The following is a 13,018-nucleotide window of genomic DNA, read 5'->3' on the forward strand; positions in this document are numbered from 1 at the left end:
AAATAGCTCCCAAGACTCCCAAGAAGAAAAAGAAAACAATATTGCCGCCAGAGTATAGATAACAAAGTTGTCCACCAGAAACTTTATTTCTTTGTGTTAGATGCTAACCGCCAACATCTGCTTCTGTAATCTGCTGGCTTGCGTAATCAAAGGCCACCAAGACATAGTTTTAGCTATGTAAGCTGCCTCTTCTGGAAGCTCGGGGCTGATTCTCTGACTCTGCGTGGTGGAATTGAATCAGTCGCTAGCTGGCTAATAAAGACTCATAATTAATCTCAATTGGCTCTGTGGGTCTTAGATTTGAACGCGCCGCAACAGTGTATAAAAGAACTGAAAAAGCCACACATAGAGCCAAGCAAAATATATAGTCAGAAAAGACCAGAGGACACCTTAATCTTTCACCTGGCACTAATTCCTAAGCTCAGAGCAAGTTCAACGATCAGTGAAGGCCTTCCCAGGCACAGAGTCAGTCTGTAAGGACATGGAGAGCTGTTTTTCAAATACCTGATTTTCAACAACAACAACAACAATAATAAAAAGGCATACAAAGAAAAAGAAAACACACCCCATTCAAAGGGACATTATAAATTGGCAAAAACCACCCTGAGGAAGCACAGACATCAAAGATTATTAAAGCCTTTAAAACAGCTGTCTTAAATATGATTAAAGAGCTAAAGGAAAACATGGACAAAGAATGAAAGTAAATCAGGAAAATGATATGTGAACAAAATAAGAATATCCATGAAGAAATTATTAAAAGGAACCAAATAGAACTCTGGATCTGAAAAATATAATAACTGAATTAGAAATTTCACTAGAGAGGTTCAACAGCATATTTGAATAGGCTGAAAAAAGAATCAAATAACTTAAAGACACTTGAAATTACCAAGTCTAAGGGTCAGAAAGAAAAACAACAAAGAAAGGTGAACAGAGCCTAAGAGATTTGTGGGACACCATTACGAAGACCAATGTATAGAGAGCAATAAAGCAGCAGAGAGATTATATGAAGAAATAACTGCTGAAATCGCTCCAAATCTGATGAAAGACATCAATCTACATATCCAAGAAGCTCCATGAATTCTGAGTAGGATAAACTCCTAACAGACCCACAAAATATAATCAAGTTGTCGAACGGCAAAGACAGAGAATCTTGGAAGCAAGAAGTGAGAAGTGACTCATCACATACAAGGGATCCTCAATAAGATTATCAGCTGATTTCTCAACAGAAACCTTGGAGGCCAGAGCTGTGCAATGATATATTTAAAGTGCTGATAAAAACAAAAACAAACAAACAAACAAACAAACAACAAAAACCTTACAACTGAAAATTCTATATCTGGCAAAACTATCCTTCAAAAGTGAGGAAGAAATTAAGACAGTCACAAATATACAAAAGCTGAGGAACTGTTACACTGGACCTTCCCTGAAAGAAATGCTAAAAGAAGTCTTTTAGTTTGAAATTATGCTAGACAGTAACTTGCAGCTATATGAAGATAGAAGATAGAAGGCAGTAGAAAAGGATGAAGACCAAATATGAGATGGATTGACTCTGTAAAAGCCACAGGCATGAGTCTCTAGGAGCTGAACAAGGATGCTGAGGACAGGGCATTGTGGACACCACTCATTCCTAGAGTCGCCAGGAGTCAGTGCCAACTCAAAGGCACACAGCACACACATATGAAAATATAGCTAAAGGTAAAGGTAAATACACAGACAAATTTAAACAGCAGTATTATTGTAATTTTGGTTTGTAACTCCATTTCTTATATTCTACAGGATTTAAAAGACAAATGTATAAAAATAATTATAAATCTGTTAGTGGGTACGCACTGTTTAAGTATGTAACTTATGACATGAATAACAAAGTGGGGAGGGGGACAGAGCTAGACAGAAATAGAATTTTTGTATGCGATTAAAGTTGAGTTAATATCAATACATTTAGAATGTTAAACTTTAAGATATTATCGGTAATCTCCAAGGTAGCCACAAAAAAAATACAGAAAATGTACACAAAAAGCAGTGAGAAAAGAATCAAAATATCATTACCAAAAATCAACTAAACACAAAAGAAGACAGTTACGGAGGAATTAAGAAACTAAAAAGCTCTAAGACATCCAGAGAATAAATAACAAACTGCAAAAGTAAGTCCTTATTAGTAATTATGCTAAATGTCAAGTGGATTAATTTCCCAAATCAAAAGGCACAGATGGGCCAAATATATTAAAAAAACAAAAACAAAAAAACACCAAACATATGCTGTCAACAAGAAACAACTCAGACCTAAAATCACAAACAGAACGTGAAATGACAGAAAAAGATATTCCATGCAAATAGTAAAAGAGAAGTGCAGTGGTCATACTAATATCAGACAGGATAAACTGAAAGTAAAAAATTGTTATAAGAGACAAAGAAGGACATAAAATGATGATAAAAGGTTACTTAATCAGGAAGCTATAACAATTATAAATATATAGGCAGTAAACACTGGAGCTCCTAAATATAGGAAGTCCCTGGGTAACTGCCTCGTTCCCTCCCATCACAGCATATCATCACCCCAAGGCATTTATGAAACGACAAACTATAGATGATACTAGATAGGTTCTGTACAAGTTCTACTCTCTCACAAGACATGTAGTTAGGAAAATAAAAGCATTAAAAAAATGAGCAATCATTTCAATTACTTAAAGTCAAAGTTAAATGTATCGAGGAAAAAGACAAAAACAGTACTTAAATGCAGTGAATACAAAGGAAAGTAATGATGAGAATCCTATGAGCAAACTGCATAAAGAGAACCAAATTTCACTATGGAGCAGGGGTTCTCACCCCCCAACCTGCAGACCAGTACTGGTCTGTGGCCTGTTAGGAACCGGGCCACATAGCAGGAGATGAGAGGCAAGCAAGTGAGCGAAGCTTCATCTGTGTTTGCAGCCACTCCCCAGCACTAGCATCGCCGCCTCAGCTCCACTTCTATCATCAGGCATTAGATTCTCATGAGAGCACTGGTCCCTGGTGCCAAAAAGGTTGAACACCAGTGCTCTGGAGGGTGAAGGAGCAGTATTAGAGGACCTGGACGTGGAGAGGGAGCCTGATTATTGGCTGGTGGAGTTGGATGCTAAATGCCTCGAGTTAGAAAGGCTAAATAGACAAATTACTATATAGGCAATGCAAAAAAAAAAAAAAAATAGTAAAGATCTATCCTAAAAGAGGCATCAAACTGAGATGGTTTTAGTGAGAGAGTTCTATGAAACTTTCAAGGAACAGATTATTCTCACATTATATAAACTGATCCAGAGTATAGAAATGATAAAAAAAAAAAAACCATACGAATAAGTCTCTAGTTATTATAACCCTAAAATCAACACTATTCACAACACAAAATAAAGCTACAGGCCAAACTCAGTGAACATAGATGTAAAACATTCTGAACCAAGCTTCCTTCTATGTGTTCAGGAAAACTAAATTCACAAAAATAAACGAGCAACAGAAAACTATCATTAGGTGAAAAACCATGAAATGTTACTGTAAGAAAAAAAAAAAAAATGAAGAGCAGAATAACATCCTTCCAAACAATAAAAGCATGCCAGGAAGATATACTTAAAAAAAAAAAAAATCAAAACTATAATGTACTGTTTAAAAACAAGCTTAAAAACATTAAGAGTATTATACGAGACATGAAAGAACATTATAACTCAGAATTTAAAAATTCAAAAATTTAACAATTTAAAAATAAGAAAAGAAAAAAAAATCATTTTGGAAATGAACACTAAAGTAGAAAGAACATGAGAGTAAATAAACACTTAAATATTACCCTAAGGATAACAGCAGGTTAAAAAGGAAAACTTCAACAAAAAATAAATAAATGAAGAAAGATAACAATCTGAAAGAAAGTGACAAATGTTGAAGATGGGCAAAGAAGATACAACATACAGATAACAGAGTTTCTGAAGAAGAAAACCAAAAACTAGAACTAGTGAAGAGGAATTTTCATTCAAAAGGCTAATCTTATAATCAGCTCTTTGTTCTACTTTTGTAGATATGCTTGCCACATAGGCCCAAGGGCAGGGTGACCTCAAAATTTTTGTTTGTTCTGTCTAGATAACAGATGTACTGCCTAAGTTCCTGTCTGAAACTCCCATGCTTTGTAACTCTTTGTAAATGCCTATAACCCATAGCAACTACCATGCTTTATTAACAACTGCTTAAGGACAAATTAACCAGCTGGCCCATGCCAACTGGCCAAATGTACTGCATGGATAAGCCCTGTAAAAGCAAAGTTGTATCTGAGCTTGGGGCCCAGATCTTCAGAGTGGTAGCTCTTCTGGGATTGCTGGCATAATAAATCTGCATTCGTCAACTCTCAGCGTAGTGCTTAGTTTCTCCCCAGTCTGATTTTTTGCAACATTTCTGCAACGCTAGAATAAATGCTTAACATTCAAAATGATTCAAAAGGAAAAGAAAATTATCTATGTATATTTTAAATAATTTTCACCAGACTTTTTGACAGTGACACTCTGTGCCAGAAGAAAATGGAGTCATAGATTTAAGATACTCAAGGGAAAAAAAGGTGATCCAAGGATGTTCTATCTAGCAAAACCGAGAACATCAAGTAAATGGGGCACTGAATGTTACCAACATGCAACAACTCAGGGAATATTATTCTCGTGAGTCCTAAATGAAAAATGTACTAGAGAATGAGCTAGAGTGACTAGAAAACATTAACACAAAGAACAGATGATGAGTTAAATATAGTAATTTGTAGAACTAAGACTAAATGATGGTTAAAAGGAAGAGAAAATAGTATGTAATGGCTATATGATTTGACAATGTAGATACAGTATATTGTAAAAAAGTAAAAGGAGACTGGAAACAGCATATGCAAAACTTAAAAATGTTTTCAATAATCATGATCAGTTTTGATAGCATTCTATACAGACTGCTGAATGTATAATGTGGGATAAAAGAAATGAATAATTGTGAAATATTTTCTTTCTATCCCCCCGTGTCCTTGAAAATCAGAATTCTTGATAAGGAATAAAGGAGATTCCTATGTTGCATAGAAGTCATTAAGTAAAAACCCTGAACTTAAATAGAAATAGTATGCACTAACGAGGTATTTTACACACAGACACACAGACTCACACACACACACACACACACACACACACACACACACACGAAACTTCCTAGCTCTGATCACTGAAAAAACCTGGAAATAATGGCCAACTCAGTACCATAGAGCATTCCTAGCACCAAGATTGTGGTTTTGAAATACCATTTCCCACTAAAAGAAACGAAGATTTCTTGGAGAAACAGCCAATTCCAAGTCTGGGCACAGGAAATGTATAAAATGAGTTCAGAACATACCACTCCAAAATAAGCAGCTTAGGCATATCAACAATTTTGCAATAAAGGCATTTGAAAACATCAAGTACAAGAAAATTACTCTGATCTTTCTTCTTTTCCTCAAAAGATGAAATTTCCATATGAGAGAAGTCCTCCCTACACAAGAAAAGTAACGTTCTTATTATAAAGAATGAGAAGCTGAAACTGAGAGAATTCTATATAAATCGACCTTGTTAAAAATAATTTTCTTTCTTTTATTTTCCCATAGTTTAGTCATTTTCTCACAACTGCCACTCTCCATTCAACCTAATATAACAGTAAGTAAGTTTCATAATCCCTTTGGGTCTTCATTCCCTATGAAGGCTACTCTGTTACATAAATTTGCATTAAATAAATGTGTATGCTTTTCTCCTGTTGCTCTGTCTTATGTCAATTTAATTCTTCGGCCCAGACGAAAAGAACCCTAAGAGGGTAAAGGTAATAAAAGTATGCCTCCCCTACACCAGATATCAAGGAAGCTACCAATGATTATTAGGACCGTGTCAAAAGGACTTGAGAGTCAAGTTAAGGAGGTTCTCACTGACCAAAGATGGGATCATTTGAGCTTCAATAAGGATAGTAACTTCAATGAACTGAAAACCATCAAATAATTTAAATCCATGAGATGATAATGATATTTTAAAAAGAAAACTAATTGGTCACCTTCTGGAGATGACAGAAAACCAATTCATTACTTTGAAAACTGGATAAAAGAAAGAATTAAAGCTTTATCCTGCTTTTCCTTTATGAACTATACACAGTAACTTAATAGTATAAGGGGAAGTGTGGCCAGCTAATGTATAAAAATAAAATTATATCTTTTACACGATCTCCAGCAAATAGATCTAGGCACTTAACATTGATGGCTGCTAGCATTATAAAAAAAAAAAAAAACCAAAAACCAGACATTATATGCCTCCTGATAAATGAATACATCACTACCTATAGTTTTGACAAAAGGATTAAATCCTAGTTAAATAAAGCCTCTGGATTTAGCTATAAATTCGCAAGAATTACAGAGGACAGAGGAACATGTCAAACTATACTACTGCTCACTACTGTACTACAAATATGATAATAAGCAAAATCCAAACTGTAGAAATGCTACAAATGAACCTGCTATTGTCTTTCAGCAGATATAAGGAAAATAAAGAGATTGAGGAGATACATGTAGATTAAGAGACTTGAAAGGTATATTAATTTTTCTTAATGGACAAAACTAAACTAAGGGGACTAAGGTAGAGTACTGCAAGGAATATTACAGGCCACAAGCTGCATAAGAATGTGAAGAGAAGGCAAAGTGCTCGATTGACTAGAAGTTCCTATTAAGGTTAAAGAAAAGATGCAGTAGTTGCCAATGCCCAAAATGTAAACCTCAGATTCCCTGGAATCTGGGGAAAGAGGATAATTTGGTGAGGCAATCAATTTGTACTTAGATAGATCGAGGCTGAGTCCTGGCTGTTTTATTAGCTTTGTGACCATGTCAAATTATTTACCCTGAGCTAACTTCTCACTTATAAATGAGTACAATATTTACCTCATAGGGCTTTTCTGAGAATTAAAGGAGATAATGGATGTAAAAAACCAAAAAAAGTGCCTAGGACACAACTTATAACTGTTCTTTTCTTCCTAGAGGTAAAATTCAGTATTTATTTGGGGCCAGTTCGAAATTAAAAGGTTCTTTTCCTAACCATACAGAGCTTTTCAATCTCAGAAAATGGTTTTACCCAATCATGTGAATGTGACTAAATGATGTGATAAATGATATGACTAAGTGAATGTGACATGATGTATTAAGTATGAAATGTGAACTTTTTGAAAGGAAAGCCATACTCATGAATTTTCCTTATATTTATAACCAACTTGCTGACCCAATGAAATACTTAGTGGGGCAGTAAATGGAACCGGTAAACTTTTAAAAATAAAAGACCCATTAGTATAACCATTAAAAATAAGCAAACATATATTGTAACATGGATTGCGTATACTACATTTTGTTTATCCATTCATCCACTGAGTTTCGTCTTCATTTGGGTTATTTTGAGTGAGAGTACAAGTTTTTGCTTGAATAACTGTTTTTCAATTGTTTTGGGCAAATACCTAGGAAAGAATTACTAGGTTTGTTGAACCACCAAACTGTTTTCCACAGCAGCTACACTATTAAGAACTTCTAGCAAAGTATGAGGGTTCTAATTTCTCCACAACCTTGCCAACACTTACCTTTTGTTTTGGGGGTCTGGAGGGCTTTTTTTTTTTTTTTTTTTTAATGGTTGTCCTAGTGGATTGAAATGGTATCTTATTATAGTTTTGATTTGCATTTTTCTAAGACTAATGATGTTGAGCATCTTTTTATGTGTTTGTTAGCCATCTGTGTATCTTTTTTGAAGAAATGTCTATTCAAGTCCTTTGCCTATTTTCTAATTGGGTTGTCTTTTTGTTGTTGAATTGTAACAGTTCTCTGTATCCTGTGCATACTTGATCCCTATCAGACATACAACTTTCAAATATTTTCTCTCATTCTGTAGACTGTATTTCCCTCTTATTATCCTTTGACGCACAAAAGTTTTAAATTCAAATCAAGTTCAATTAACCTGTTTTTTCTTTTGTTGCTTTCCTGTGCTTTTTGTGTCATATCTAGAATTCATTATCAAATCCAAGGTCACCCCAGCACCATGCATTCAAGAGATTATTCTTTCCCTATTAAATGGTCTTGGCATTCTTGTCAAAAATCAACTGCCCATGAATGTATGGGTTTATTTCTGAACTCTCAATTCTATTCCATGATGTATATGTCTAGTCTTAAGCCAGTAGCACAGTCTTGATTACTGTAGCTTTGTAGTAAGTTTTGAAATCAGAAGTGTGCATACTCCAACTTTGTTCTTTTTCAAGATTATTTTGGCTCATTTTGGTCTCATGAATTTTAAGGTCAGTTGTTTTTTTTTTTCATTTTTGCAAAAATAAAAGGGGGGGCTATTGGAATTTTGATGAGGATTATACTCAATCTGTAGATCACCTGGGTGAGTATGGCCATCTTTACAATCTTAAGCAGAAAATGACTTAATTTTAACATCAAAATTATGAGTGCCATCATAAACTTTACTAGGGAAAAATGCTTTTTAGTTGAGGCCAGTACATCTGCATGGAATCTCCCCTTAAACGCATCTAGCAAAATTAACAGAACCATATGACACAAAAGGCAGTAGTGGTAGGCAGAGAGAAATGCAGCATAAGTGAAAATGAGTTCTGCACACTTTGCCATGTGAAAGTTATTTCCTCTCTCGATTTCAACAATTTAGGCCATGTAGGAAACAAAATCATACAACAGTAAATAAAAGTTTGCGTGACCAAAACATTAGGAAAACAGACAACTCTTCCCTTGTTGAATCTGCCCTCTCCCCAATCCCTGCCAAGATAAATGAGAGGGAGCTGGATAGGTTTGGTTTTGTGATTTATAACCAAACCACAGACCTGGGACAAAGGCCTTGCACTTCTTGTACAGAACTGTTTAAAACATTAGCTCAATGGAAGATTCAAATGTTTTCAAAAAGGAAATATTCCAGGAGAAGATGGGAGTGATAATCATAGCATACTGAACCTTTGCTTGTTTCCCCTGGACCCAAAAATGATATACTCCTATGGGCTTGGAAAACAGAGCCTCTACTCAGAATACGTTGTGTCTTAATTTTTCCACGCTCTTTTACATCCATTTTCTCTTTCTGATAAATCTTGGAAGGTTTATCAAACTTAGCACAATACTGACCTTTTAATAAATTAAACATTCTTTCATGTCTCTAGCTTAAGGGTTTTGGCAATGCAGTTCTGCCACAAATGCTGGCAGGGGACACTTAATTTCAATTTCCATTGAAATAACATGGACCTCATAACATTGTTTATAGACACTGTCCCTTAGCTTAGTCACACTAGTTAACTTTTGCCAAGTTCCAGCAGAAGAGAGTGAACCTCAGAGCTTCTGCTGGAGATAAATCACAACGAGGTCCAGGTCAAGGAGACTGAACCTGGGTCAAAGAGAAAGCTGCCCCAGAACTTTGTTCCTTGAAGAGAGGAACCGCGTTCTAACTCTAAATCCCAATTACCCCTCACCCAGTTTTTGGCATTTCTTTTGTACTTAGCCTACAAGATTTGCTCAGTAGGTGCTGACCATCAGTCTCTAATCTACAGGCCAAGCAAAATCATCTGTGAAACTTTCAAAAGATATAGGTTGGAAACTCTGCTCAAATTTTATTTAGCAAATTTTATTTAGCGGGTCTAAGGGTGGTATCCAAGCATTTCCAATTTAAAATATTCCATAAGCAATTCATTTGAAAATCCAAGGTTTAAGAAATACTCCTCTAAATTATACTTCAGCTAACTCTTTTCACTTAAAAGAATAATAATGCATGGCCACATTGCAGGGGTGGTGGTTCTTCTTTGGGCCTTTAAGAGATTTAAGTCCTAAACTGCACTCAGGCCCCTCGTGTTCAATCTTACTAAAGAAAAATAAGTGCCACATCTACAATTGTCCTTCACATCATCCCAGCTATGTCCTTGTAAATTAATCAAGTTTTTAAACATTTTTCTCTATCTAATGATGTTTCGACATCTTTAAAATCTTGCTGGTAAATACCGCCCTTCCCAGGGCTAGCTAAGTCCTAAAGGCAGAAATCAACTTACTTGGGAGCAGCCTCTCATATGCAAAGCAATCAACTCATTTTAACTCTCACGAACCAAGCCAATATTGCCCTTGCCCTAAATCATGCTAGGGCCAGGTACCAGAAACCACTCCTATAGCCCAAAGTCTACCAGAATCATTCAAACTAGCCAGTCCTAAAAGGCCTAAGGAGCCCTGCCTTACCTTTTTCAAGGAACAAAGATTCTGACCTAAGCTTTCCCCTTGCTCCTGCTTCTAGCTCCTGACGAAAACCTTCTGTGTAGTGCGGCATGCCCTCTTCTCTCTGGAAATGTAATATTCTCCTTTCAATGGCACTGGCCTCTCCATGCTGTCACTCAGTCACTTGCATAAATTAAAATTCCTCCAGTACAAATGAGACATCCCACCCCACCCATGCCTCTGTGCTGTCTACCACTGTAGACACAAGTCTACCTCTTGTGCTGTCTATTTAACTGATCCAATTGGAAACTATATTACAAACTAACTTAGGTTTCCAAAATAAAGTAACAGCTCCTAAACTCCTTCATACAGAAAAAGCTCTTAGAAGTTCTATTAGCATTTGACACTCAAGACTCAGAACTAAATGTAGTATGACCCAGCACTTATACTCCTAGGTATATATCAAAGAGAAGTAAAAATACAAAACTTGTACATGAATGTTCACAGTAGCATTATTTATAATAGCCAAAAAGTAGAAACGGCCCCAAAGTCCAACAACTGATAAACAAAAAGTGGTATAACCATACAAGGGAATACTATTCAGCTATTAAAAGAAGTTAACCTATTCAAGTTATAACAAGGATGAACTTTAAAAACAGTTAAGAGACACACAGAAAAGGCCACATATTGTATAAATCCACTTGCATAAAATATACAAAATAGGCAAATCCATAGAAACAGAAAGTACACTAGTGATAGCCAAGGGATAGAGTAAGGGGGAATGGGGAGTGAAGGCTATTGGGTACAAGATTTCTTTCTGGGGTTAGAAAATGTTCTGGAATTAGTAATGACAGTTACACAACTTTGTGAATGTACTACAAACTACTGAACCTTACACTTTAAAAAGGTGAATTTTATACATGAATTATATATATACATATTTTAAAATCTATATGTATTATCTTCCCTCCGAACCTACTCTTCCTATATTCCATTATTTTGGTACTTGGAACCACATTCAACTCAGGTGTTTGGGTCAGAAACCTACAAATTCTAACAAATAATTAGGTCACAATAATTCAAACGCTTTAATACTTTAACATGCTCTCCACTCTAACTCCTAAACTCACCTACATTATAGCAGCCTCCTAATGGGCACCCAGTCTTGCCTCTCCAGATTCATTTTTACGATACAACTAAAACAACCTTTAAAAGCAAAATCTCTTCCACTATGCAAAGATACAACGAGAAGGTGGCCCTCTGCAACCCAGAAGATAATGTAACGGTGTAAAAAATGCATTTCAATAACATCTTCCTTGTTCACATCTCCCCTCTTTATTCGGCCGTTACTACTTTGGAAAACATGTTGTTACGGTTATTGGTATCAATTCCTCAGTAAGTCAGCCCCAAGCACAGGGGAGAGAGTGATATCTCCAGGTGCCAGCTGCCTAGGAGTAAATAGCTCCAAGGCTCCCAAGAAGAAAAATAAAACAATATTGCCGCTGAAGTACAGATAACATAGCTGTCCACCAGAAACCACACTTCTTTGTGCTAGATAGACGCTAACAGCTAACTTTTGCTTTTGTAATCTGCTTGCTTGCTTGATCAAGGCCAATCAGGACGTAGTTTTGGGCTTTATAAGCTGCCTCCTCCGGAGGCTCCGGGCTGACTCTCTAGTGGGGAGGGTAAGTCGTCAGCTGGCTAATGAAGGCTGATTCTCTAGTGGGGAGAATCAGTCTCCGGCCGGCTAATAAAGGCTCTTAATTAATCTCAATTGGCTCCATGGGTCTTAGATTTGAACGCGCCATAACAATAACTCTCACCAGAACAATACCATGCTGGCACCATGATCCTGGACTTGTAGCCTCCATAACTGTAACCTGATCATATATATGAATCATCTTTTGGTCACTATGGGCCAAACCAATACAATTCTAAGGCTTCAAAACAATTTTTTGCAGGCTATTAATTTGGAGACTACTTACTAGCTTAAACAGCATGAGCAGGACTTAAAATACAGATGTTCCTCCACTTAACGATGGGGTTATATCCCTATAAAACCATCGTAAATTGACAACATCTTAAGTTGAAAGTGCATTTAATACACTTAACTGAATATCATAACTTAGCCTAGCATACCTTAAACGTGCTCAGAACACTTACTTTAAGCCACAGTTGGGCAAAAACACAAAGCCTATTTCATAATAAAATATTGAATAGCTCAAAAATAAAATAAAATAAAAACTAAATCTTCAATAGCTCCCAATGACCCCAGATTGAAGTTCGACCACTTAATATAATTTATAAACTCCCTCAAATTTTGGACCGTTGTGAATCCCTCCAGCCAGGCTGGAAACAATCGGTATCATCACTTCAGCCTCGGCACGCACTGACCCTCCAGGGTAGAGCTCCCGACCTCCAGGCCTCCAACTGTTTGCTACACTATTCAGAAACGAGGCTCTCCCGCTCGGTCGGTCGGGACGCATCTGGTAGGTCTCCAAACCCCTCTCCTTCGGTTTACTCGAGCTCCTCAGTCAGGTGCGCTCGAGGGCCACCACCGAATCCGCAAATACTTCCTGTATGAACCGTACTGGACCCAAATTTCAACTTAAAACTGAGGCGGCGCCCTCAACTCACCCCAGCTCTTCTTCAACATTTAATAGACTTTGCCAGGCACCGGTGCTCTAGCCGCCACCGCCACCCTGTGACGCCAAGCTCCGCTCAGCCTCGCCCCGCCGCGGCCCGGCCCGCCTCACGCCCTCCGGAAACCGCTCAACGCGCGTCCGGGCCGCGGAGAACGATGGGAAG

General features: G+C 36.9%; 1 protein-coding gene across 11 annotated transcripts in view; it reads right to left on the reverse strand.

Annotated features, from left to right (window-relative positions):
* Nucleotides 1-12,986, reverse strand: part of DNASE1 (deoxyribonuclease 1) — a 56,250-nt gene extending 43,264 nt beyond the window's left edge. For 6 of the 11 annotated variants that reach the window (XM_016166566.2, XM_016166567.2, XM_016166565.2 and 3 more), the window contains exon 1: nucleotides 12,848-12,985. The gene's annotated coding sequence lies outside the window, so the exon portion shown is untranslated. Of the gene's footprint in view, nucleotides 1-12,847 lie in introns of all 11 variants that reach the window. The other 5 variants (XM_036226128.1, XM_036226129.1, XM_036226130.1 and 2 more) reach the window with 2 other exon arrangements.
* Nucleotides 12,987-13,018: the final 32 nt, after the last annotated feature.

The sequence above is a fragment of the Rousettus aegyptiacus genome, unplaced genomic scaffold (assembly GCF_014176215.1).
Source record: "Rousettus aegyptiacus isolate mRouAeg1 unplaced genomic scaffold, mRouAeg1.p scaffold_m13_p_8, whole genome shotgun sequence".
Taxonomy (NCBI): Eukaryota; Metazoa; Chordata; class Mammalia; order Chiroptera; family Pteropodidae; genus Rousettus; species Rousettus aegyptiacus.